Source organism: Xyrauchen texanus, chromosome 30, assembly GCF_025860055.1.
Source record: "Xyrauchen texanus isolate HMW12.3.18 chromosome 30, RBS_HiC_50CHRs, whole genome shotgun sequence".
Taxonomy (NCBI): domain Eukaryota; kingdom Metazoa; phylum Chordata; class Actinopteri; order Cypriniformes; family Catostomidae; genus Xyrauchen; species Xyrauchen texanus.
The window spans coordinates 9,940,434-9,967,361 of NC_068305.1; the positions used below are offsets into that span (position 1 = coordinate 9,940,434).

General features: G+C 41.3%; 1 pseudogene; it reads right to left on the reverse strand.

Annotated features, from left to right (window-relative positions):
* Nucleotides 1–25,996, reverse strand: part of LOC127623653 (E3 UFM1-protein ligase 1-like) — a 28,235-nt pseudogene extending 2,239 nt beyond the window's left edge.
* Between the last annotated feature and the right edge of the window lie 932 nt (nt 25,997–26,928).

Consider the following 26,928-nt stretch of genomic DNA (forward strand, 5'->3'; position numbering starts at 1 on the left):
ATACCACCATATATACATATATACATCCAACGAGCGCATTTACCCAGCAGCCAGCATTGTTTTGGATGTTCGGCAAGTTACGTGCAAAATCATTTTCTTTTTGGGTCTGGACCAAGAGAACCGAACTACAAGTGTGAACACTCCTTGTATGGTGTTTAAAAACACTACATAATAACAGTTGTTGTCTGTGGACATGTGCTCAGCAGAACATTGGTCACATCTGTACACACAGTCTTCAAAACGTGCCTGGCAATGTTAGCCTGGGTCTCATCTGGGTTTTTTCTGTATGTCCTAGAAGTAAACACACATTACTCACCGATTAAGTCCCACCAGTTACAATTGTGACCAAAATTAAGTTTAAAATTAAAATATCATAATTTTAGAGTTGTTTTAAATGAAAGTGCAAACAGTCTTGATTTCGTGTGAACATTTTTACATGAGTGGTGAAAATAGACACATGACCAGAGACTTTTAATGCCATTGTTCTCCTCTGAAAGATGATGTATGCATCAAAGTAAAACCTGTCATAATTCACATACAAATACCATATTTTGTACATACTGTATAATGTTTAAAGGGTCTATTATTGATTTATAAATAAGACTGCTTTGGCTGGTGTAAATCATGCTCATAGGATGAGTAAACATGTAAGCAGTCACAATTGTGACCAATGGGAACAGAGCCGCATTTTTGAGTAGTTAAATTAAAAAGAAATGCGTATTTATTCTTGATTTATTATGCCCCTATCCCCATAACTGCCATTTAGTATATATATTAAGAAAAATTACAAATATATATACATACACATACACACACACACACACACACAGTATACAGTATATACACTGATCAGCCACAACATTAAAACCACCTGCCTAATATTGTGTAGGCCCTCCTCGTGCCACCAAAACAGCACCAACCCGCATCTCAAAATAGCATTCTGAGATTATATTCTTCTCAGCACAATTGTACAGAGCGGTTATCCGAGTTACCATAGACTGTCAATTCGAACCAGTCTGGCAATTCTCTGTTGACCTCTCTCATCAACAAGGCATTTCTGTCTGCAGAACTGCCACTCACTGGATGTTTTTTGTTCCCCTTCTGTCGCTCTCTCCACGTTGTGTCAGAGAAGTGACACTAGGGGTCTTTCTTGAGTGCCGATATTCACCTCTGAACTATGAAAAAGGCCAATGAGAGTTGGCAATCAGTATTTGCATGTCCCGCCCCCGGACATACGAGTATTTAAGCGGCGCAAATACGGGAGTTCATTCAGAAAATTTCTTCGGAGCCGATGGTCGTGTCTGCAACTGCTGCATACTACACACACCGTGTTCCTGTCATCCCTCTGCTGCATAAACTGTTGGATTCCACGGCGCACAACAGCGGCTTTCTCCTGTTTGCACGGCTGTGCATTCCTGCCCCTGGGCGCATCGACAGTGCAGATTTAAAAACTCTCACGAGTTTTTTCCCTAAAAGAGTGATTTTATTTAAAAAGAGTAATTTCCTCTAAAAGAGCAAAACACAGCGGCGTTGAACGTCCTTTTAAGGACGCGTCTTTATAAAGATGCCCTTCCGCCCCTGTGTTGTTTCTGGATGCGGTAGAGTGCTCTCCGCTTCCGACGGCCACAGGCGCTGTCTCGTGTGTCTGGGTAGCGATCACACCGAGGCTGCGTTTGTGGATGGTTCATGTTCTCACTGCGAGAACATGACCATGACAAAGTTGCGGTCGCGGCTTGCTTACAACCGTGAGCAAGCCACTCCAGCCGCCCTCCTTCTTCCCACGGGATTGAGGACGATGCGGCTGGCGATGGAGGCGATTTGGGGAAGGCAGCAGGTGCAGCTCCGCCGGGTACGCCCTCTCGGACCACCCGCGCCCCAGCATGCTCGTTGATTCCCATCCGTGCTCGAGGTAGCGGTGACTTGCCTCACAGCCAGTCAGCCGACCCTCTTGCGATGGAAGCCGATGAGCTCACCGCGACATCGGAGGGCGCGGCATCTGATGCAGAGGACTCCCCTGGGCTGCCGCCTTCGGGCTTGCACGCCCAGGCTGAGGCTGACGCACAGATGTCCAACATGCTTTCCCGGGCAGCCAACAGTGTGGGCTTGGATTGGAACCCTCCGTCCTCCCCACAGCCATCACGGCTGGATGACTGGTTCCTGGGGTCTGCGCGCCGCTCACAGCCTCGCCCCCCCCGGTTCCGTTTTTCCCGGAAGTGCATGATGAGCTGACGTCTTCGTGGAGAGCACCCCTCTCCACTCGTCACACCACCACAGGCTCGTCCGCCCTCGCCACCCTCGACGGCGGAGCGCGCCACGGGTATGCGGCGATTCCCCAGGTGGATAGGGCGGTTGCGATCCATCTATGCCCCGGTACCCCTACCACCTGGCGAGGTCGCCCCGTACTCCCTTCCCGGACCTGTAGAGCAACCTCCTCGCTGACAGCGAAGGCCTACTAGCATGCCATGGCTCTCCTGCAGGTCCACCAAGCCAAGACACTTCGCAACATGCACGGGGGTGGCCCTGATCCCGAAACGCTGCAGGAACTGCGCTCAGCGACCAACCTCGCCCTGAGAGCGACGAAGGTCACAGCGCAAGCGTTCGGGCAGGCGATGGCCACGCTAGTGGTCCAGAAACGTCAACTGTGGCTGAACATGGTCGAGATGCGTGAAGCCGACAAGACTCGCTTCCTCAACACCCCTGTCTCCCAGTTCGGCCTCTTCGGCGACACCGTCGAGGACTTTGCCCAGCAGTTCTCCACGGTAAAGAAGCAGACGGAGGCCATCTCTCACATCATGCCTCGCCGCAAGCCTGCCGCCACGGCCCATGCCCCGTCTGCTCGCCGAGGGCGTCCTCCCGCGGCCAGAAGACAAGCTCCTGTTCCGCCTCAACCCGGGCCCAGCTCTCAGCCCCAGCATCGAGCAAACTGCGGGAAGCGCACACCCCCTGTCTCATGGACCCCCTCGAGGACCCGGAAGGCTCCCAGGCGCTCCTGAGACAACGCACCCTGAGTCCAAGAAGTTAGCTCCGGAGGTGGTAAGACCGCTCCATCCCCCAGTGGAGGGCCGGGAGGAGAATCCTGTGTTTTTTCATTTGCCGCACCCCTTAACGGGGGCTGCGGTACCCAAATTCTCAATAAAAGAGCTATTTCCTTTGTCTCTGGGGCATATGGCCCGCAAATGCCGTTCTAACGGCACTCTGCTTTCAGGCCTCAACAGTCCCGGCTCCATGGACGCAGTCTCCCCGCCTTCAGCCCCACGACTGTTCCCCGGCCGGCCGGTTCAGACGAGTCCAGAGGACGCCAGCGTCAGACCTCCTCCTCAGTCACGAACCCGCCCCCTGCCGGGTGCGCGGAGCAAGGTAAGTGCTTTGAGTTTATTCTCAGCACCAGAGCCTCGGGACGCCACGTTGCCTCCCGACGCCACGTTACCTGTTCCGCACCGCTGCGAAGCCCCGCCGGGTACGTCCAAAAAACCCGTCCCCTTGGTGCCCCTAGCACGGAGTTTAGAGGCGTGGCTTTCACTGCCCAACCCGTCACGCTGGCTGCACCGGACCATTCGACTCGGTTACGCAATTCAGTTTGTCAGGTCTCCGCCCCCCTTCGTGGGCGTACATTTTTCCGCAGTACACGGCCAACATGCCCATTCCCTGCGCGAAGAAATCGCCTTCCTTCTATTAAAGGACGCGATAGAGCCTGTCCCTCCAACCGAAACGAAGAAGGGTTTCTACAGCCCTTACTTTGTTGTACCCAAGAAAGGCGGCGGCTTACGACCGATCTTGGACCTGCGAGTTTTCAATCGGACCTTGTCCAAACTCCCGTTCAAAATGCTCACCCAGAAACAAATTCTATCTGGCGTCCGGCATCTAGATTGGTTCGCAGCGGTAGACCTGAAGGACGCGTACTTCCACGTCTCAATTCGCCCTCGACACTGCCCCTTCCTAAGGTTCGCGTTCGACGGCCAGGCGTATCAGTACAAAGTCCTCCCCTTCGGCCTGTCTCTGTCCCTCGCGTCTTCACGAAAGTCGCAGAGGCAGCTCTTGCCCCGCTCCGAGAAGCCGGCATACGCATACTCAATTACCTCGACGACTGGCTCATACTGGCCCACTCCCGAGAGTTACTATGCGCACACAGAGACCAGGTGCTCAGCCACCTCAGCCGTTTGGGGTTTCAGGTCAACTGGGAAAAGAGCAAGCTCTACCCGGTCCAGAGCATCTCTTTTCTCGGTCTGGAGTTAGACTCAGTCTCAATGACAGCACGTCTCTCCAACGAGCGTGCTCAGTCAGTGCTGAAATGCCTCGCTTCCTTCAAGCCAGGCACCGTGGTCCCGCTAAAACGTTTCCAACAGCTCCTGGGGCATATGGCATCCTCGCGGCGGCGCGCGCTGGGGTTGATGAATATGAGACCACTTCAGCACTGGCTCGGACTCGAGTCGAGACGAGCATGGCGCGGCACGCACAACGTAAAAGTTATCTCTGCCTGCCGCCAGACCTTCAAACCCTGGACAGACCTTTGCTTTCTAAGGGCTGGAGTACCCTTGCAGCAGGTGTCCCGACGCGTTCTGGTCACGACCGACGCCTCCAAATTGGGTTGGGGCGCCGCGTGCAATGGGCGCGCAGCTGCAGGCCGGTGGAACCGAGGCCCGCTGCGCTGGCACATCAACTGCCTAGAGCTGCTGGCTGTTTTTCTGGCCCTGCAGAAGTTTCTTCCGTTAATTCGGCACAAACACGTCTTAGTCAGGACAGACAGCACCACGGTCGTAGCCTACATCAACCGCCAAAGCAGAGTACGCTCCCTCCACATGTCACAGCTCGCCCGTCGTCTCCTCCTATGGAGTCAGCAGCGACTGGAGTCACTGAGCACCACTCACATCCCCGGCAACCTCAATGTGATGGCGGACGCGCTGTCAAGACAAGGCTTGCCCGGCGGAGAGTGGAGACTCCACCCCCAGTCGGTCCAGCTGATTTGGGACCGGTTCTGCAAGGCCCAGGTAGACCTGTTTGCCTCCCAAGAAACCTCCCACTGCCCGCTCTGGTATGCCCGGACAGAGGCTCCCCTCGGGGCAGATGCGCTGGCACACAGCTGGCCCACGGGGCTGCGCAAGTACGCATTTCCCCAGTGAGCCTTCTTGCACAGGTGCTATGCAAGGTCAGGGAGGACGAGGAGCAAGTCATTCTGGTAGCCCCCTACTGGCCTACCCGGGCTTGGCTTTCGGACCTCACGCTCCTCACGACAGCCCCTCCCTGGCGAATTCCTCTGAGGAAGGACCTTCTTTCTCAGGGACGGGGCACACTCTGGCACCCGCACCCAGACCTCTGGAACCTCCACGTCTGGCCCCTGGACGGAATGCGGAAGATCTAGCCGGTCTACCATCTGCCGTCGTAGATGTAATCAATCAAGCCAGAGCCCCCTCTACCAGGCATCTTTACGCCCTAAAGTGGCGTCTGTTCGTGGACTGGTGTTCTTCCCGAGCCGAAGACCCGCAGAAGTGCGCAGTTAGGTCAGTGCTCGTGTTTCTTCAGGAGAGGCTGGAGAGGAGGCTGTCCCCCTCCACCCTCAAGGTGTATGTCGCCGCTATCGTGGCCCACCATGACACAGTAGACGGAAAGTCTCTTGGTAAGCACGACTTAATCGTCAGGTTCCTAAAAGGTGCCCGGAGGATAGCTCCCTCCCGGCCTAACCTGTTCCCATCCTGGGATCTCTCGGTCGTCCTTACGGGACTCCAGAGACCCCCCTTCGAGCCACTTGACTCAGTTGGACTAAGGGCCCTCTCTCTCAAGACTGCCCTGCTGATCGCGCTCGCTTCCATCAAGAGGGTCGGGGACCTGCATGCGTTCTCTGTTAGCGACGCTTGCCTGGAGTTCGGTCCGGCAGACACTTTCGTGATCCTAAGACCGCGACCGGGCTATGTGCCCAAGGTTCCTACCACACCCTTCAGGGATCAGGTAGTGAACCTGCAAGCGCTGCCCCAGGAGGAGGCAGATCCAGCCCTTTCACTGCTGTGTCCAGTACGTGCCTTACGTATCTACCTGGACCGCACACAGAGCACTAGACGCTCTGAGCAGCTCTTCGTCTGCTTTGGGGGACAGCAGAAAGGGAATGCTGTCTCCAAGCAGAGACTCGCCCACTGGGTTGTCGACACCATTTCCCTGGCTTATCACACCCAGGCCGTGCCCCCCCTTTGCGGGTCTGAGCCCACTCCACCAGGAGTGTTGCATTCTCATGGGCACTGGCTAGGGGCACTGCCCTAGCAGACATTTGTAGAGCAGCGGGCTGGGCGAGAACAGTTTCGCGAGATTCTACAATCTCCGAGTTGAGTCAGTATCGTCCCGTGTTCTCTCAGGTACCGAGCCCGTAGAACTCGGTGGCACGCCCACGATCTGACCAGGTGAATCGCTTGCATCTAGCGCCTTCCCCTAACCAGGGAAACAGTGCGCCTTCATTCCAAGGAGATCTCAGGTTTGGGACACTGGTTGATTCCTCCCTAGCCCTCGTGGGTCGCAGTTCAGCGGAGGAACTCGCCGACCCAAGCCACTGCGGGTACCGCAAGCTACCCTGCACTGGTATAGGTGCTCCACAGGTGAGGCCTCCTTCGGACTCCCCCTGTGTGTAACGCCACGGTTCTGTCCCCTCTGGCGAGTGGACTCCCGTGCTTCCCTTAGGCAGTCACGGCTGCCTCGGTTGCCGTGCTGTATGTTCCCCCCTCTATAGGCTGGATCCACCACCACACCGACTTTTCCACAGAAGCCCTAACTCAGGCCTCTGATGGGTTTGCCACTTAAACTTGCCTCCCCTCTCGGGTAGGCGTGGCCTCCGCAGGGTCTTCTCCACCCTGAATAAGGGCTAAGACCCCCTTCCCTCAATGCGTGTAAGGGCCCCGGCCTAAGTTGCTCTATGCGAGAAACATAGAGAGAAAAGAGGCCCGGCCAGGCTTGGCCCGTTCCCAGGTTGGCGGCCAGCACCTTGTTCCCCCTTCTGGGGTAACGATAAGGAATCCTGATGGCTTAAATGGGGCATTGGGGAAGGGTACGTGCAGCCTGATACAGTTGGTCGTCCTGCACATAAGAATACCTGCTCGCTCCTGTATCAGCAGTTCACGTACAAGGCTCAGCGCGTGGCGCTTTTATAAGTGGACCCCTAGTGTCACTTCTCTGACACAACGTGGAGAGAGCGACAGAAGGGGAACGTCTAGGTTACGTATGTAACCTCCGTTCCCTGATGGAGGGAACGAGACGTTGTGTCTCCCCTGCCACGTCGCTGAGCCGAGCCACTGTTGTGGCCGGACCATTTCCGGCTCCTCAGAAAAATCCTGAATGAACTCCCGTATTTGCGCCGCTTAAATACCCGTATGTCCGGGGCGGACATGCAAATACTGGTTGCCAACTCTCATTGGCCTTTTTTCATAGTTCAGAGGTGAATATCGGCGCTCAAGAGAGACCCCTAGTGTCGCTTCTCTGACACAACGTCTCGTTCCCTCCATCAGGGAACGGAGGTTACATACGTAACCTAGACGTTTTTTGCACCATTCTGTGTAAATTCTAGAGACTGTTGTGTGTGAAAATCCCAGGAGATCATCAGTAACAGAAATACTCAAACCAGCTCATCTGGCACCAATAATCATGCCACGCTCCAAATCACTGAGATCACATTTTTCCCCATTCTGATGGTTGATGTGAACATTATCTGAAGCTCCTGACCTGTAGCTGCGTTATGTTATGCACTGCTGCCACACGATTGGCTGACATGGCATGATTGTTGGTGCCAGATGGGCTGGTTTTTCAAAAGTGAAACTGGCAGCCAGAGAAAATAATAGTTTTGATATTTTGAACTTTCAATTCAATTTGTATTCAAAATCATCCCATTTGTTTTATATCAGTATGTTTACCATCTAATAATGCATTGGCAATGTTCACTTGAGTTTCTCTTGCCAATAAACCTTGAATCTGCCCATTTAATCCTGTTTTTTTTTATTTATATATATATATATAAATATATAAAGTCCACAGGAAAACACCAGGAACTTTTAATACCAATATGTCCACTGATTTTATGACAAGTATACATATATTTGTATCAAATATTAATACCAGTAAAAATGTGTCGAAAAACTTTAAAGATTTTAAAATGTACATATTTTGTAGTTAATAAAAATAAATGATGAATAACCAATTTCTTGAAAGTGCTTTGAGACTATGTATAAAGTTCATATATTTTATTATATTTGAATGTTTGTTTTAAAGTACCATGTACAAAGATTAATCACAATGAATCAAAGAATTAATTTGATAATTACGTAAACTCGGAATTTTCAAACTTGGAACGTGACAGTCGTGATTCGTGTAAAAGGAGCCAATATGTCAGCGGCCTCAACAGATCAAAGCAGTTTTGGTGTTGTGAGTGTTACCATAGAATAATATCTCATAATTACAGTAATTCCGACACGATGTGAACATATATCATCAAACTCAATCAAAGGGCAGAGCAGTCCTGGTTTTCTTTCCGTCTGTGTTTATACGAGCACACAGTAATCTTTGTATCTGTTTTCGTACCCTGAGAGGCATGCGTTGTCTCATCATCGCTGTCTTCATCCTTCCTGCCCTTCTTTGTTTTGTGGATTCGGATCTCTCTGGCATTTCCACCTCCGCCTCTTTTCATGCTCCCGCTGCCCTCTGAGTGACAGTGAGCACATGGAGCCAACAACACACTTCTAATGAACACTTTTATAAAACATTACTGTAACAGTTTTTCCTAAAGGAACAGTTTGCCCAAAGATGACAATTTTGTTGTAATCTAGCCTCCCTCCTGTGATTCCAAACCTAGATGACTTTCTTCTTTATGAACACAAAAGGAAACAAATTGCTGAATGTTCTGGTTGCTGTTTTCTATGTAATTACAGAAAGGGGACTCGAGCTTTCAACCTTACAAAAGGATGTACGAGTAACATAAAACTAAAAGTATTTATTATACAGTAAAAAAGGTAAATAAAATGTGCTAATGATGACTTACATTTCAGTCTGTCTTTCTCAAAGCTATTGTTTGGTTTCAAAGAATAATAATACAGTGGAATGTATAAATGTATAAAATACTTATGATATTTTTACGGTACACTTGTGCCCTTTTTGAAGCTTGAAAGCTCAAGACCCCATAGACATTCAGTAGGTTGAAACAGCAACCGGATTTAAAAACATATCCTTTTGGGTTTCACAGAAGAAATAAATGTGTATATATATATTATATATGTACAAATATATATAAATGATACTGTTATTATTATATAATTTAAATAACATAGTATATATATATATATATATATATATATATATATATATATATATATATATATATATATATACACACACACACAAACACTAGCAGTCAAAAGTTTGGAATAATAAACAGATTTTGTCAAGTTGGAACTTTAATTCACCAAAGTGGCATTCAACTTATCACAAAGTATAGTCAGGTCATTACTGATGTAAAAAACAGCACCATCACTACTTGAAAAATGCCATTTTTGATCAAATCTAGACAGGCCCCATTTCCAGCAGCCATCACTCCAACACCTTATCCTTGAGTATTCATGCTAAATTGCTAATTTGGTACTAGAAAATCACTTGCCATTATATCAAACACAGTTGAAAGCTATTTGGTTTGTTAAATGAAGCTGAACATTGTCTTTGTTTTTGAGTTGCCACAGTATGCAATAGACTGACGTGTCTTAATTCTAAATATTAGGTCAAAAATGGCAAAAAAGAAACCGCTTTCTCTACAAACTCATCAGTCAATCATTGTTATGAGGAATTAAGTCTATACCGTGCTTGAAATTGCCAAAAAACTGAAGATTTCACTCTAAGGTGTACACTACAGTCTTCAAAGACAAAGGACAACTGGCTCTAACAAGGACAGAAAGAGATGTGGAAGACCAGATGTACAACTAAACAAGAGGAAAAGTACATCAGAGTCTCTAGTTTGAGAAATTGACACCTCACATGTCCTCAGCTGACAGCTTCATTGAATTCTACCCGCTCAACAGCAGTTTCATATACAACAGTAAAGAGAAGACTCAGTGGTCCAGGCCTTATTGGTAGAATTGCAAAGAAAAAGCCACTTTTAAAAAAGAAAAGGTTAGAGTGGGCAAAGAAAAACAGACATAGGACAACAGATATTTGGAAAAGAGTGTTATGGATCTTAACCCATTGAGCTTTTATGGGATCAGCTAGACTGTAAGGTGTGTAAGAAATGCAGACAAAACAGCCACATCTATGGCAAGTGCTACAGGAAGTGTGGACAAGTATCTGGACAAACTGACAGCTGGAATGCAAAGGATCTGCAAAGCTGTCAATACTTCAAAGATTTCTCATCAAAAAATCCTCCAAATGCAGCAGTTTAAGAAGTTCAGAAAATATTTTCAAATTGTAATTTTACACATTACAGTGCATCCAGAAAATATTCACAGTGCTTCACTTTTTCAGCCTTATTCCAAAATGGATTAAACTCATTATTTCCCTCAAAATTCTACAAACAATACCCCATAATGACAACGTGAAAGAAGTTTGTTTAAAATCTTTGAAAATTTATTAAAAATAAAAAACGGGGGGAAATTAAAATTTTTTTTTTTTTTTTAAAAATCACATGTACATAAGTATTCACAGCATATGCTAAAAATAAAATACTGTAAAATACTTTGTTGAAGCACCTTTGGCACCAATTACAGCCTCAAGTCTTTTTGTGTATGATGCTACAAGCTTGGCACACCTATTTTTGGGCAGTTTCTCCCATTCTTCTTTGCAGGACCTCTCAAGCTCCATCAGGTTGGATGGGGAGCGTCGGTGCACAGCCATTTTCTGATCTCTCCAGAGATGTTCAATCGGGTTCAAGTCTGGGCTCTGGCTGGGCCACTCAAGGACAATCACAGAGTTGTCCCGTAGCCACTCCTTTTTTATCTTGGCTGTGCGCTTGGGGTCATTGTCCTGTTGGATGATGAACCTTCACCCCAGTCTGAGGTCCAGAGCGCTCTGGATCAGGTTTTCATCAAGGATGTCTCTGTACAATGCTGCATTCATCTTTCCCTCGATCCTGACTAGTCTCCGAGTTCCTGCTGCTGAAAACATCCCCAGAGCATAATGCTGCCACCACCATGCTTCACTATAGGGATGGTATTGGCCAGGTGATGAGTGGTGCCTGGTTTCCTCCAGACATGATGCTTGCCATTCAGGACAAAGATTTCAATATTTGTTTAATCAGACTAGAGAATTTTGTTTCTCATGGTCTGAGAGTCCTTCAGGTGCCTTTTGGCAAACTCCGGGCGGGCTGTCATGTGCCTTTTACTGAGGAGTGGCTTCTGTCTGGCCGCTCTACCATACAGGCCTGATTGGTGGAGTGCTGCAGAGATGGTTGTTCTTCTGGAAGGTTCTCCTCTCTCCACAGAGAAACTCTGGAGCTCTGTCAGAGTGACCATCGGGTTCTTGGTCACCTCCATGACTAAGGCCCTTCTCACCCAATCGCTCAGTTTGGCCGGGCGGCCAGCTCTAGGAAGAGTCCTGGTGGTTCCAAACTTCCATTTACAGATGATGGAGGCCACTGTGCTCATTGGGACCTTCAATGCTGCAGAATTTGTTTTTGTACCCTTCCCCAGATCCATGCCTCGATACAATCCTGTCTCGGAGGTCTACAGACAATTCCTTAGACTTTATGGCTTGGTTTTTGCTCTGACATGCACTGTTAACTGTGGGACCTTATATAGACCGGTGTGTGCCTTTCCAAATCATGTCCAATCAACTGAATTTACTACAGGTGGACTCCAATCAAAATGTAGAAACACCTCAAGGATGATCAGTGGAAACAGGATGCACCTGAGCTTAATTTTGAGTGTCATGGCAAAGGCTGTGAATACTTATGTACATGTGATTTATTTATTGTTTTTCAAACTGAGGTTGTGCTATTTGGACCACACCCCCATCCTCTGTAAACAGCATTGGCTTCCTGTTCTTAAATGCCTCAATGTTGTTTTCTGAACAACTTTTCTTTTTATACCACTGTATATGAATTTGCATTTATTTATTTTTGTCTGTGTGTGGGTTATTTTATTGTTTTGCCTTGTTTTTTGCATCCATGTTTTCTTTCTTCCTTTTTTTTTCTCTTTCAATAATCAAATTGAAAATGAGGATTATTATTATCACTGCTATTATTACAATTGCCATTTAATGTTGTTATTGTTGTTGAGAGAGAACGAAGAAAGGGGGAAAGAGGGACAAAAACTAAAAGTGTACGTATTGGTGCATTTCATACATTTATATGCACCCATATCTTATACATTCACATGCACACCACACATTCACATCCATCCAACACAAATAGCAAAAGATTGAATGAAAGGAAGGGGGGAGGAAGAGTGAGGGAGCAAAGCTATGATATATAATCGCCTTGCTTCATCTCATGCCAATCCATAGCTACTTCCCCGATCCAAGAGCTTCAAGACAAAGTGACATATGCACAATTATATACAGCGAGTGTACGCCCCCTGGTAGCAGCGGTAATGGCCACACCGTCTGCAGTGACCGACAGTGAAGGAGACACTTTGCACATATACATAGAGCGTCCTTGGAGCATCAATGGACAACAAATCAGTTCTTTGAGGACATGGCCACCACCCTAGATAGGATTGCGGATGTTCCGGCCACACTGACTGTGGATAACGGGAAGCCTCAAAGAAGAGGCTCATAACACATCTAACAAAAGTCTCATCTTAAATGGTTAGTTCACTCAAAGATGAAAATTCTCTCATCATTTATTCACCCTCATGAAATCCCAGATGTGTATGATTTTCTTTAATCTGCTGAACTCAAATGAAGATTTTTAGAAGAATATTTCAGCTCTGTAGGTCCATACAATGCAATTGAATGGGTGCCAACATTTGCACTAAAGGAATCACTAAAATCCACATAAGGTCAACATGTACTCCAGACAACTGGTTAAATCCATAACTTCTGAAGCGATATATGAGTGGGTGAGAAACAGAACAACATTTAAAGGGATTGTTCACCCAAAAATGAAATTTCTCTCAATATTTGCTCCCCCTCATGATATCCCAGGTGTGTATTACTTTCTTTCTTTACCAGAACACATTTAAAGAAAATTTTAAAAAGATTTTAGGTCAGTAGGTCCTTAAAATGCAAGTGAATGGAGATTTCTATTTTGAAGCTCCAAAAATCACATTGTGCATAAACGTCATCGATACGACTCCAGTGCTTAAATTAATGACTTCTAAAGCGATACAATCACTTTTGGTGTGAAAAATAACAATATTTAAGTACTTTTTAACTCTGGTAAACTTCACGAGAGGGTGGAGATCACGCAGTCTCTCATGTGATGCATTCCGTTGCCATGATACAGAGGTAATCTCATGTTCTCCACTCGTTGAGACATCAGGATAAGAAACCAAACTCACTTGTAAACAAGCTCTTCTGGCTTTGACTCATGTGCCAACATGATTACGTCACACGTTCACAGCACTGCAGAACTGAAGCATGATTTAGAGTTTAAAAAGTAGGTAAATATTTAACTTTTTCTCACCAAAAGCAATCGTGTCACTTTTAAAGACATTCATTTAACAGCTAGAGAGGTATATGGATGACGTTTATGCTGCCTGTCTGTGATTTTTAGAGATTCAAAAATCTGATCACCATTCACTTGCATTTTATGGACCTTCTGAGCCAAGATATCTTTCTCTTTTTCTTCAAATGTGTTCTCTTAGGAAGACTTTCAGACTTGAGTGAGATTTAAGATGACATTTATTTGATGAATATAAAACAGGGCAGTGGTGGCTCAGTGGTTGAGACTCAGGGTTACTGAAGGTTGGGGGTTCAAGCCCCAGCACCACCAAGATGCCACTGTTGGGCCCTTGAGCAAGGCACTTAACTCCAGGTTGCTCTGGGGGAATTGTCCCTGTAATAAGTGCACTGTAAGTTGCTTTGGATAAAAGCGTCTGCCAAATACATAAATGTAAATGTAGGCCCCGTCTACGCCATGCGTCTGGCGGTCCGAAGAAGTGGTACTCGGAACTTTCATATCCTTCCGGCGATAGGATGCAGGGACGAAGAGCCTATCCCCATGAAGGACGGGACTCAACTGGTGGTGGTGGGGTGGAGGAGGTTGCCATGTTAGCACACCGAAACAGCAATGTGATTTTTGTGAGCAGACAAATAAAGCAACGGCTTACATGTGATTGGCTGGGAATTACCCAGCTAAAGGTGCGATGATGTTCAGCTGCTAGTTTTCCCACTAGAACTACGCTGCGCTTACATTTCTGATGAAGAAAGAAAGTCATACACACATCATGAGGGTGAGTCATTAATGAGACAATTTTCATTTTTGGGTGAACTATCCCCTTATGCACTTACTCAAGTTATGCATATTTACAGTCACCTTCTCGTACATTGTGCTTGACCACCACCGTGTTCATCATATATATAGTATTATTGTTATATACAAAATAAGTATATAATAATAACTTCAGCGCCCACTCACTCTGTTTGTTTGATATGCTGCTTCACTCATGTGTCACCTGCAGCCGAAAGCCATTCACACATATGCCCAAAGTGAGATATACCTCTTTTGTTTGTATTCTACCCATTAACCTTCTTTTATACACCCATCTGTGCAGTTGTATAATTTATCATAAATTACAATAACAGAGTATTCAAGGCGCATTATGGCCGCATATAGCATGTAGCACATTTGCTCCATGAATGCAAAAGGTGAACATGACAAATAACCCATTATATATCTTACTTTTAATCATCATCGTAGTGGTTAAAACAGCTTCTTTTACAGATCTCTTGTGAATTCTACTAAAAGAATGAGGCATGAAGACATTGATAGCACTAGTTAAGGTTTTAAATGTCATCTTGAGCGTCCTCATATTTAAATGCTCAATTAAACACCTCCCACGGCGGCATGGCCAGTGTCTGAATGTTCGCAAACAGTGTCTTGTTGCTTAGCAGTTAATAACTTATTTTTAGCTCTAAGCGAAGAATGAAGAACTTATCTATGAGTATGCCGAGGGCCAGGCTCCTATTCAATCACGGTCAAGTTCTTCGTTCATCGTTCAAAGCTAAAAAGAAGGTTGAACCCATTGAGTGACGGTTTGCTATTTGTGAACATTTGGACATTGCCCACACCGCTGGGGCCAACATTTAGAAGAGCATTTAAATATGAGATGCACACTGGCCTGACAACAGACTACATGTAAATATCAACTATTATGACATTAAAATGTTATCAATGACAAGGTGCATGCCTCATTCATTATATATATGTAATCCACATGAGGTCTGTAAAGGAAGTTGTTTTAACCACTCAATGATCACTTATGCCATGGAGAATGTGTAATTTGTCATGTTTACATTCTGTATTCATGCGGTAATGTTATGTGGCCATAATATGCACCAGTTACCATCTGTTATTGTACTTTAAGATACATTATGTGAAAAGCCAAGTAACATCATTAAAAACTTTTTTTATATATATTTGTATAATTTTGGAAAATGTCTCTATGCAAAATGTTCACAGATGTAGGCATGTTTGCACCAACGTGGAAACTCTGCATTCCTATGTGTTCATGTTGACTGATCTCGACTGAGTGAAGAAAATAACCAGAAAAAGATGTTGCCTTTAAAGTAGGAGGAGCACCAGGTCACATCCCCGATTATGTGGGCCAATGGCAGTAAGAAGGTGTTTAATAGCCAGTGCAAAATTTTCAAACCACTCCAACAAACTCAAAACATTCTTTTTGGCCAGATTTGTTTTGGAATGACATAAGGCCCATTTTTCTTCAGTTTCACTACATGTGTATTGGTGCCTTTAAACGCCTGTACATTTTGAGGTCCCCTGATTCAAAAATACCTATTTATAATCATTGTTAAAAAACAAAACAAAAAAAAAAACCATCTAATGTATTAATTAAAAAAGAATTGGATTATCAAGAAGGCACTATTAAAATAAAATAAATATGATCAGAAATACATTTTAGTTTTTAATATCATTTGAATCCGGCCTTCATTAAACATGAAAATACCAATAGATGGCTATTACACTATACAGCCCTGTGAAATTTAACAACATTAAACATTTCAATGATTTTCAATGATTCAATGCCTAAACTCTGGCAATCTAAAACTACTAAAATAAAAACTAAACAAACTAAACTAAAACTAACAATAAAAGAGTGAAAATTCCATGATTAAAATTGACAAATTAAAAATAATTAATTAAAACAAAATAAAAAAATTATAATCCTGCAAAATACTTTTGGTCTCTTCATACATATTTCTCAACATACTGTAACTTTGGTAAAAAAAGTGAGCAGCAGATTAATTTAAAGGCAGTCGCATATCGTACGAGTCCGGATGACATGGCTCATTTAAAATTCGAAACAATTATCTTTTATGAAGGTACGCACACCGCCGCCAGCTTGAATGAAACCTATTCAAGGCTACATCCAGATAAATTGCATAATAAACATTGCCATTTCTAATGGTTCAGTTTCCAAGTTACACCAGTTTCATACACTAACCTGCAAAACTCATCAATGCCACTTTGTTAATTCTTGAAGTAGTACAATTTTTGTGTGTATGGTGACTCCATTCACAACTTTAGACTGCCTCTTGCATCGCATCGACACATCCTATTGTGTGAAACCTATGCCCTGTCCTACCTGCAATGAGGCGCTTTCATCCAGTAAGCGACCGCCTTCAGTATTAAGTACAGTAAATGTTATATCACCTGGGAGACCAAATCTAGTACACCCGATTACATTAAACAGAAGGCCAACTGACAGAACATTTGAAAGTTTAATTGGAAATTTAAATGTTAATATATGGATCAATAATCGATGTATTGATATTTTATGACATACCTAACTATTAGTCATTTAAAGACCTGTTATACAGTATATGGAGAGATTTTACAATAAACTGACTCTTAATTTTTGTCGTGTAAGATACCTTCTGCGCTTTTTGCTGCACAATGTCATCAAATAAAGTGAGGCATCCACTGATGAACTTTTCGCTGACATATGACAGTGGAGAGAAGCCTTGCACTGGACTGCACGTTCATCGAGCTCATCACCTCGTTCAACAGAATTCCTATATCCTCCTCAGACAGACTGCTAGGCAGCACCGGCTATAGAATAGAATAATTCGAGAGAAATTTGAGTCTTAGAATTAAAACAGAAAGAAATTAGCCTACAGTTTTGATCACATTTTTGTGAAATTATTCCACATGAATGTACCTGTAGGTCGACCCAAGTGGCTGAGTTGATAGCCTCCTCCACTGAAGCCTCCAACTGATCTAAAATGGCTTTGCCAACACACACGGATTTGAGATAAAGCAACTTGTGGGATTTAAAGCACTTCTTTATGTAACTGACTGGATAAGGTATCCCCAAACGTGTCAGCACCTCAAACTCTGCAGGAGAAAAGAGACAACTGGACTGAAAACTGCTTAAAATCATCAATGTTCTACTTTTTCCTACAGCCTCTTTGGCCCCATTTACACTTGGTACATCTGTCTCAGCCAAGACAGATTGGCCTCTTGACCTGATATAAACACGTTTCAAATATGTCTCCTGTGACCTATTAGCCATAGCATTCTTTTTTCCAGGAGATTCTCAAACGTACTGTACATTTTTTATTTTAAAGGAATAGTCCGGGTTCAATCAACAGTATTTTTGGCATGTTGATTATCAGAAAAATTAATTTGATCTCATCCCTCCTGTTCTTTAGAAAAAACAAACAAAGTAAAAATGGAGGTTCCAATGAGGCACTTACAATGGAAGTGAATGGGGCCAATTTTTTAAAAGCAGAAATGTGAAGCTTATAATTTTATGAAAGCACTTATATTAATTCTTCTCTTAAAACTCATATATTGATTGAGGTGTAAAGTTGTTTTAATTATCATTTTTACAGTCATTTTAGGGTTCGTTGACATTGTCATGGCAAAGAAGTTGTAAGCTGTAACTTTACACAGAAAAGGTTAGTAAGTGATTTTATCACCCTAAAATCCTGTTAGCATGCATATATTGTTTACATCTCATGGCTAAACTTAAAAAAAATAAAAACATTTTAACAACAAAAATATTGGCCCCATTCACTTACACTCACAGTAACCCAGATTTTTTCTTTTTATTTTTAAGAAATGGAGGGATGAGTTTTTAGATACATTTTTGTGCTAATCAATATTATGCTACAAATGATGTCAATTCAGTATTGAACCCAAAACATATCCTTTAACTTGTCACTCAAATTGCTAAGTAAATAACACAATTTATAATGAAAGTAGTATATTAAATTAGAAAAATGTTTTACTAGTGATCTCAGACTTTTGGACTGTATGTTTGGGCTTTTCCAAATGTTTCAGTTAGACAGGTGTTTTCTTTAGCATTTACAATAAAAATGCAATGTGGACATAGTGCAGTGAGGAAGGTCTAGTTGTTTTAACTTTCTGATTAGATTTTGTTATCCGTAAGCTTTAATTTAAAATAATTTTCAATTTATTGAGACATTCAAGAAGTAAAAAATAAAGCAATCATTAACTCAAGCATACCTAGGCATACAGTGGAATTGTTTAAAAATTAAAGCTGTTGATTTAATGTGTTAATTTAGTGTGATTAATAATATCAGAAATAACACGTAAAAAAAAAAGAACATAGTTAATCATGTCCCTGCACCTTAATATGGAATACTTCTCCCATCGCAGCAATTCAAGTTTGAATTCTCTCCTGTTTTCAGCAGGGGGCAGTAAGTGAAACTCCAGCTGTACAGGCAATGCGCAGCTGTACAGACAACAAACCACGCTCATCTTGCTTGACTCTGGCGACAACACGACAACGAAGATGAGAATGCATTCTTTTTCAAACACAGCTGACGGAGCGCAATTCTGATTGCAAGGATTTCAAGACATGTTTTTTCTAAGTTTGTCTTAACACCGCAACCTAAAAAAGCTGTTTATCTCCAAAAGTTTAACTCCAAAAGCATCTGTCTGACGCATATGTACATGCTATCTACCATAAGAAAAGTCCTTATAATAAATCTCTCTCGGACAGATTGACGAATTGAAATGCAAATCGGATTACTGTGGACGGTAGGCCAATGATAAGCTTATGTTCAATAATATGTAAATAAACAATATATTGCCTCATCAATGCTTTACTCATCTGCTATCAATAATGTAATGCATTTTAATTATCTGAATTATTTTATATACAGTATAATATATATTTGAGTTATAATAATTGTAATATACCAGTAACTATCTATATGTATTTAATCATTATATATTGAATTTTGATCATATTGTTTTATTGTTAGCTACAGTATCTCACAAAAGTGAGTACACTGTGTGATGTCGTCATGGAGGAGTGGAAGAGGACTCCAGTGGCAACCTGTGAAGCTCTGATGAACTCCATGCCCAAGAGGGTTAAAGCAGTGCTGGAAAATAATGGTGGTCACACAAAATATTGACACTTTGGGCCCAATTTGGACATTTTCACTTAGGGGTGTACTCACTTTTGTTGCCAGCGGTTTAGACATTAATGGATGTGTGTTGAGTTATTTTGAGGGGACAGCAAATATACACTGTTATACAAGCTGTACACTCACTAGTTTACATTGTAGCAAAGTGTCATTTCTTCAGTGTTGTCACATGAAAAGATATAATCAAATATTTACAGAAATGTGAGGGGTGTACTCACTTTTGTGAGATACTGTATTTCAAGTAAAATGTAGAAATTGTCTTTGAAATTAGTGTTTTTTTTTTTTTAAATCAGACTGGCCTTGAACTAAGGGGTCATGAAATGAAAAATCTAATTTCCCTTGATATTTAGACGTATAAGAGACAACTGCACTATAAAAACATACTATACATTTCTGAACATCCTCCTCAGTCTAAAAAGAGCATTTATAGTTCCCACACTTTTGAAATGTCTCATTTTGAAAATTGTGTTTTTGTGACATTATGAGACATTGCTCAGATGTATTTACATGCCCCACAACATGTCATCGCACCCAAATCGTAAACAGAGAGGGACAGAGACAGGCCCAGTGTTACCAACTATTCCTGAACACCAAAGGGGACCCATCTGGACAATTTAGATTTATTTTTTTTGCATATAACATGCACTAGACAGACATCTTTGACCGTTGTTTATCGCAACAATTTTAAAAGACACATCATCAGGTTACAACCACTGATATATTCATCAGTGGTTACAACTCACAAAAGGAGACTCTAATCGTTTTCATTCAGTTGGTCAGCTTCTCTCTGTTCTAGCACCCTTCTGCACTATTTTTAATTGTTGGTGTATGTAAACAAGCACTTATTGGACTTTTGAACATTTGGATGCGTTTCTGGTGATCTGCGCTTCAGAGAACCTGTGTGTTTGCACCATATTTCACTATGCTATGGACGTTGTGTGTGCGAATATCAGCATGGACTGCTTATGAATATATGTCATTATACAACTCAAGCTTTGCAAAGGAACTGTTACTGAAAAATGGGGCAGCTAAAAACACTTGAACTTGACTGCAAAATCATGAGTAAATAGTTTAATTCATGAATATTTCAAATGTCATGACTCTTTGATAGTTTATGGTGCTGATATGCTTTAGTGAACAGTTTAATATATTCCAATGCAATGTGCTGGATTTGCATTATTTGTAAACCCTGAAATTTAGTTTTATAATTTTGTGGAGAGCTTGTTTATTCTCTTCCGATTGAGTTTGTGCGATTGAGTGCGATGTTAGCAAATCAGAACTGTGGGTGTTTACAATGAAGTTAAAAGGAGACGCCAAGGCCAAAACGGAGCGTTTCAGAAAGAGGGCCAGAAACAGGGTGGGAAATTATAATTTATTATTAAACTATGACAGTTTTGGTTCAAAAAAATTTTTCTGAAATTATCAGAAGGACCTCAAGGAAGATAATAAAATGTTACAAAATAGCATTTCATGACCCCTTTAAACTACATAAAGTAGCTGCTGTAAATCCAGGTGTGGAGCTCATAAAAAGATGAACACACCTAAATATCCATTCTGTTTGAGGAAGGACTCAACCCAAGTGCTCTGGGTTTTGGAGTAGATGTCAGGAATTTGCTTTATCCTGCCTGCCTCCAACCACTGAGCATTTCAAACGGCCGCAGTTCACCAGTTCCTCAAGCACTGCTGATAAACATGTAAGAACACACATAATAAGTGGTATATACACAATAGATGAATAAGAAATTTCTATGTACGAAGGTAAACTACAATACTTACAGTACAACAGATTCTACTGAAAACCATACAGATGTATCAAGTTGCTGATCTGCGTAGGCCTACAGAAATCACAACCATTAACAAACCACAGAGAATTCAAGCATTATAGACAAAAGAGAAGGAAAGACAGATTAAAATGTACAATATGTATTACATGTAGCATTTTTATAATTGCAATATATTTTAAATGATTTTGATGGCCAACATATTCTGCAAGAGTGAGTCAAGTGTTAGAATGGCGTTTAAATGTCTTCCAAGTTGAACTAAATAATCCAACTCATGAAACATATCTGAACTGAATTATTGTTTAGGAATATATGTTATTCTCAGGCTGATAAAATTGTCATTAATAGGAAACAGTGGCTGCTAATTGGAGAATTGTGGTTGCCATGCTTAAATACACCCTAGCCAAACTATTTTAAAATGTGTTATATTGGGTATTTGTTATTTTGCAGATGTGTTTATATTCATAGCATCTTACAGTAAACTAGAGTTCGACCGATTAATCGGTCAGACGATTAATCGGCCGATGTTTTGCGTTTTTTTAACATAATCGGCATCGGCCAATTTCCTAGTATATCAAGCCGATTATTAGGCAGGCGCATCTGTGGGCAGCCTAGTGTTGTTGTGGAACACGTGTTCGATGCGCGCTGCCCCTAGAGTCATTTTCCAGCAGAGTGAGCAGACCTCATCCAGTGCCTAAGGAAGGAGCTAAGTTCCTTGGAGAAAATGGTAAGGATTAAATTCTTATAACTCCTTTATATTTAATTAAAAACTTTTGATATGTTACTGCCAACTTCAAGAAAAAAACGTGACAAACGCGATAGTTGACATGACGTTCGGCTACTTTGGATATTGATAGCGTAGTTGAAGTTGCATTATCACAGCAGAAGGGTTGCTATCATGTCACAATAAGTAAGCAAGAATTTTGCAATTACAGACAGTGAATCTGAGACTTTTATTTGTTCTGTTTGTGTGTCTTATATTTGAGAGGGTTGTCACTCAATGCAGATAAATAAGTAATAAAAATATACCAACGCAGTATAGGCTATTGAAGGACTGGCTTTGGTAAGCTCGGACGTTATCGGTTCTGCTGTCGGTACTGGAGAAATTAAGAAAATACATTTATTATTGCTATAAAGAGAAAGTTGTTTTATCTCGCCAGCCATTTCTATGTTTAGTAATATGAAACCATTTGTCTGTGATGCAATTTAGCTATTCGCAGTCAGAGAGAGAGAGAGAGAGAGAGAGAGAGAGAGAGAACTCTCACGCGGTGCCACACGAGCACAACACGAGCCCTGCTTAATGAGTGACATTAATATCAGTAATATTAGTCTGATTTTATTTTATATTTCGCCTTCCAAAGATTATAAAAAGAATATTTATACATAAGCCGCATTCTGTAGCACAACTTCCTTCCCTTCACAGCGGTGCACTGACATTTCTCCCTAAAACTCAAACTTAACGTCAGAATCAGCACGATCGGTGATTGTTGTAAAATGCTACTGTTGCTAAATTGCGGGACGCGTTTAATAATAAAAAGAGCGCAAGAGATACCGTTCCCAAGGCGGCGCGCGCTCCGAAACACACCGCAAAGAGTCAAGCAAAGTATAGACTATTTTGGGTTTCATGTGCGCGTCTAAACGATCAACTATAGGCCTACACAAAAATATGTCAAACTTGGAGATACACTTAAACACAGTTTATGTCTTAAATGGACGTAGTTATGGAAATAGTGGCGCATCAGAAGTCTATTAGACTCGGTCTTAAAGGGGAAGCTGTCTAATGAACATGTATGTATAGTTGATTAGGCCTACGTGTCTGGATTGCCCCTTAATTAAAGCTGCATTTGGATCTCAACCTTCGTGTCTCGGAGCAGTTCGTAACACCTGCTCTGTTTATTTAATATATTTGTTATACATTATTTATACAATATATTTTTACATTATACATTTTTAATTTAAGTCTACAAGTGCAGATTGGTCAAGTGTTCAATAAATGTTTTTGTTGAGAAATTTTGTCTATCTTAAGTAATTATTTGGAATTATTTATCTTTCAAATAAAAGGTTCAAATAAAAGGTTAAAAACAAGCACATATCGGCCAAATATCGGTCAAAATAAATCGGCAGCATTTATCGGCCACCGGCCGACCCGGATTTCAAAAGATCGGCCTGAAAAAACCCATATCGGTCGACCTCTACATTAAACACAGTATTAAATGTTTCCAATAATCTGGCCCATGGTGAAGAGGGCAAGCAATGTTCTGGGGTTGCTAACCTTGTGATGGCACTGAACAAGCCACAATGCAAGCTTTGTGTCTGAGGAGGAAAGCTTAAGTAAAGATCACTCCTCTATTGCACAGATCAATCTGTCCTGGGATCACTCTCCCTGGCCTCTTATTAAGCTCCAAGAAGAAAGAACACATTAAAATGTTAGAGTAGGCAGTAAACAGATTGTCAGTCAACTATCTTGGGTGGAAATACTGTGTAGTACCATTTCGCTAGTATACATTTTAGATATACAGTATTTGATCTATTATTTTTATATATATTTAGATAATTGTATTTATCAAATAAATCTAATAAATAATACTAATGACCCTGCACTCTGACCCCAGCTTAGCTGGGATATGTGAAAAATAAATAATTTCACCATGTATATGCAGAAATGTATGTATAATGTGTGACAATTGATCCATTTATTTATTTATTTGCTCACCTTAATGTCCTTCCAAACTCATAAGACTATCTTTCTTCCTTGAAACACTAAATAAAAACTGTATATTTTTTTAAGTCTAAATTTTAAGTCTTTTCTTTTTGGCATATAATGAAAGTGAATAGTGACCACGGGCTGTCAAGCTCCTAAAGGGAGTGAATCTACTCTTATTTTCTATGATTTCATAGATTTTCTAATCTAACTCAATTTAATAGGAAATGCACATCGAAGCTACAGCCTTTACAAAACTACTGTGGTGGTACCATGGTATCAGGTGTAATATCATAGTGCTTAATAATTGTTTGTTGACATGAAATACTTTTGGGAAGATGATATTGACTGCAGTTTGACATGCTTATTACACATTATGCAAAACTTACGCATTCATATAAATGTGTAGCTAAAATCTTGCACATGTGCTACTTTTACATTATATATTACATTTAAAAATCCCACTACATATTTGTTATGTAGTTTGTTGTGAATATCATTGATCCACTGAACTCTGTACATATGAAAAGCATTGACTTCACAACAGTAAGCCTAAAACTATTATAAATAACACTTAGCTAACAGTTTCATAAATATGATGCATGCAACTTTTATTAACTCATCATTTGAGAGACTACATGGAACTTGTCACATCGCATGACAGTTTTAAATGGACTAGTGCAGGTGTGTCAAGTATCAAGCCATTGCTTGCACTGCAACATTCAAAATAATACGGTGTTGTTACCATAGTAAACAATGGTATTAGATTGTAATACTGTGGTACTTTTTTGTAAGGGAATTTACATTATTTTGCTTTATTTTTTAACAAAAGCGATGATGATTATAATAATAATATTAATAGTAATAATAACAATAATAATATATCCACCTTTTTACAGTGTCTGCAAAGTGAGCTCTCTGAAAGTCGGCAGCTAGACGTCTGATTTCCCCGCCATGACTTCTCCTATTAACTGAATTTAATATGAATGTATAAATTAGAGTGAAATAATCCCACACTGAAACAGCAGCTGTGCTGTCGGGTCAAACACACGCCAGCATTCCGTAAACGTCAGACGAAAACCGAAAGGGACAAACGGTGTCGTGTGTTGAAATGTTTCCTTAAACCCTTGTGCGACCTTCGGGATAGTTTTGTCTTTTTCTTTTGAGAAAAAAAAATACTCGCGCGTGTGTGTGGGAATTTGTGTGCTCAGTCATATTTTTTGTGCTCGAGTTTGGGATTTGCAAATTCTGCAGGATTACATTTTACATGCGAGCTGTGTCGTGGTACTCACACTGTTGTAATTCACTTGCGCGCTGTGTTTATGCGCTTGCGCTGTTTGTCCAACATTTACCGCCATACGTTGGCTTTAACACATCCAAAATAATCGAGTTAACGGTGTAACTGCAGGCAAATTGAAAAATGATGTAGCTAAAACTGTGTGTGTGTGTGTGTGTGCGTGTGTGTAAAAAAACAACAGTGGCGTAATGTAAACAAATATTTATAGGGTTAAAATCCTGATAAGTAATGAATATTTGTTATTTGTGATCAGGACTGATATTAGATATTTTATTCTCATACATTTGATCAAATATTTAATATATCTTTTAATTTTTAGATATTATATTTTATATTAAAGATATTTTCTAATATTTAATTAATATTATTGTTTTTAGATATTATAGATTTTAAATATTATAATTTATATTATATTTTAGATATTACATTTTAGAAACATTTTTATAAGATATATTTTAAAATCAATAGAAAATTACAATAGATGTTGTGTTGTGTTTTGCAATAACATCAGTTTCTGCAGACACATACAACACAATATGACAATTACTGTAACTGCAATGCAACAATGTTTACACATACACATACATAAACAACTGTTTCGCCAAATGATGCATTCTAACATACATAACACCAATACTCCATGCAGACTGGACTCACCTCAGTAAGAAAATCCCCAGGTAGATCATACATTTTTGTCCTCTAATTTACTGAGTGTGTGTGTGTGTGTTTTTATCAGACACTGCGCAAAAATAATAATGCATCAAAATCAATGTTGTAGCTAATCACTGATATATCCCAGACTGTGATAATCCCAAAAAAGTCCCCTTAGCATTTAGTATACGGAAACAAAATCATTATTTATTTATTTTTTCATAAAAACATCAGTGGCATTATATAAACAAACTGGCATTTAAAGGGGTAAATCCTGAAAATGAATGAATATTTGGTAAATATGATCAGGACTGATGTTGGTTAAAAAGTAACTGAATGTGGAAAACAATATTAATATATAATATTATTATGGCAGTTTTATTGATGCAGACATTTTTGTCCTATAAGAACCTTTTTTTAACTGATGCACAAGGGTTAGGACCAGACAAAATAAAACTGGTTTCAGGAGATGCGTTTTCACTAGCTTAAAGTATTTTCTAAGAATAATTTGTCGCATTTTAAGGCATATAAAAATCACAACAATCCCAGTAGAATTTTCAGCGTTGAATATAGCACAATGATGGAAAATGTCCTTTTAAAGGCACCAATAATCTGTCATAAAACATGAGTGCAGTACCAGTTTAATTAGAAATTGTATTAACTTTTTATTTTTCTAAAAAAATTAAGAACATATCAGGTTATGCAAATGATACAATTAAGAAAAAGGATTAATATAAAATAATAATCACTTTTTTTTTACTTGAGCATTGCATAAAACGTGTGATATTACAGCTATTCATCCACATCTGTATTTGTATATTGTGCCCAATTATTACTCAATATTGGCTGTAAACAAACAATGACATCTGAATGTCATTGTTTGTTTTGAACTTGAAATGAACTTCCCTGCCTATATTTTGATTTTTTTAGGAGCATTTTTATATTTATGGGGGCTTTGTTTCTAAACACAT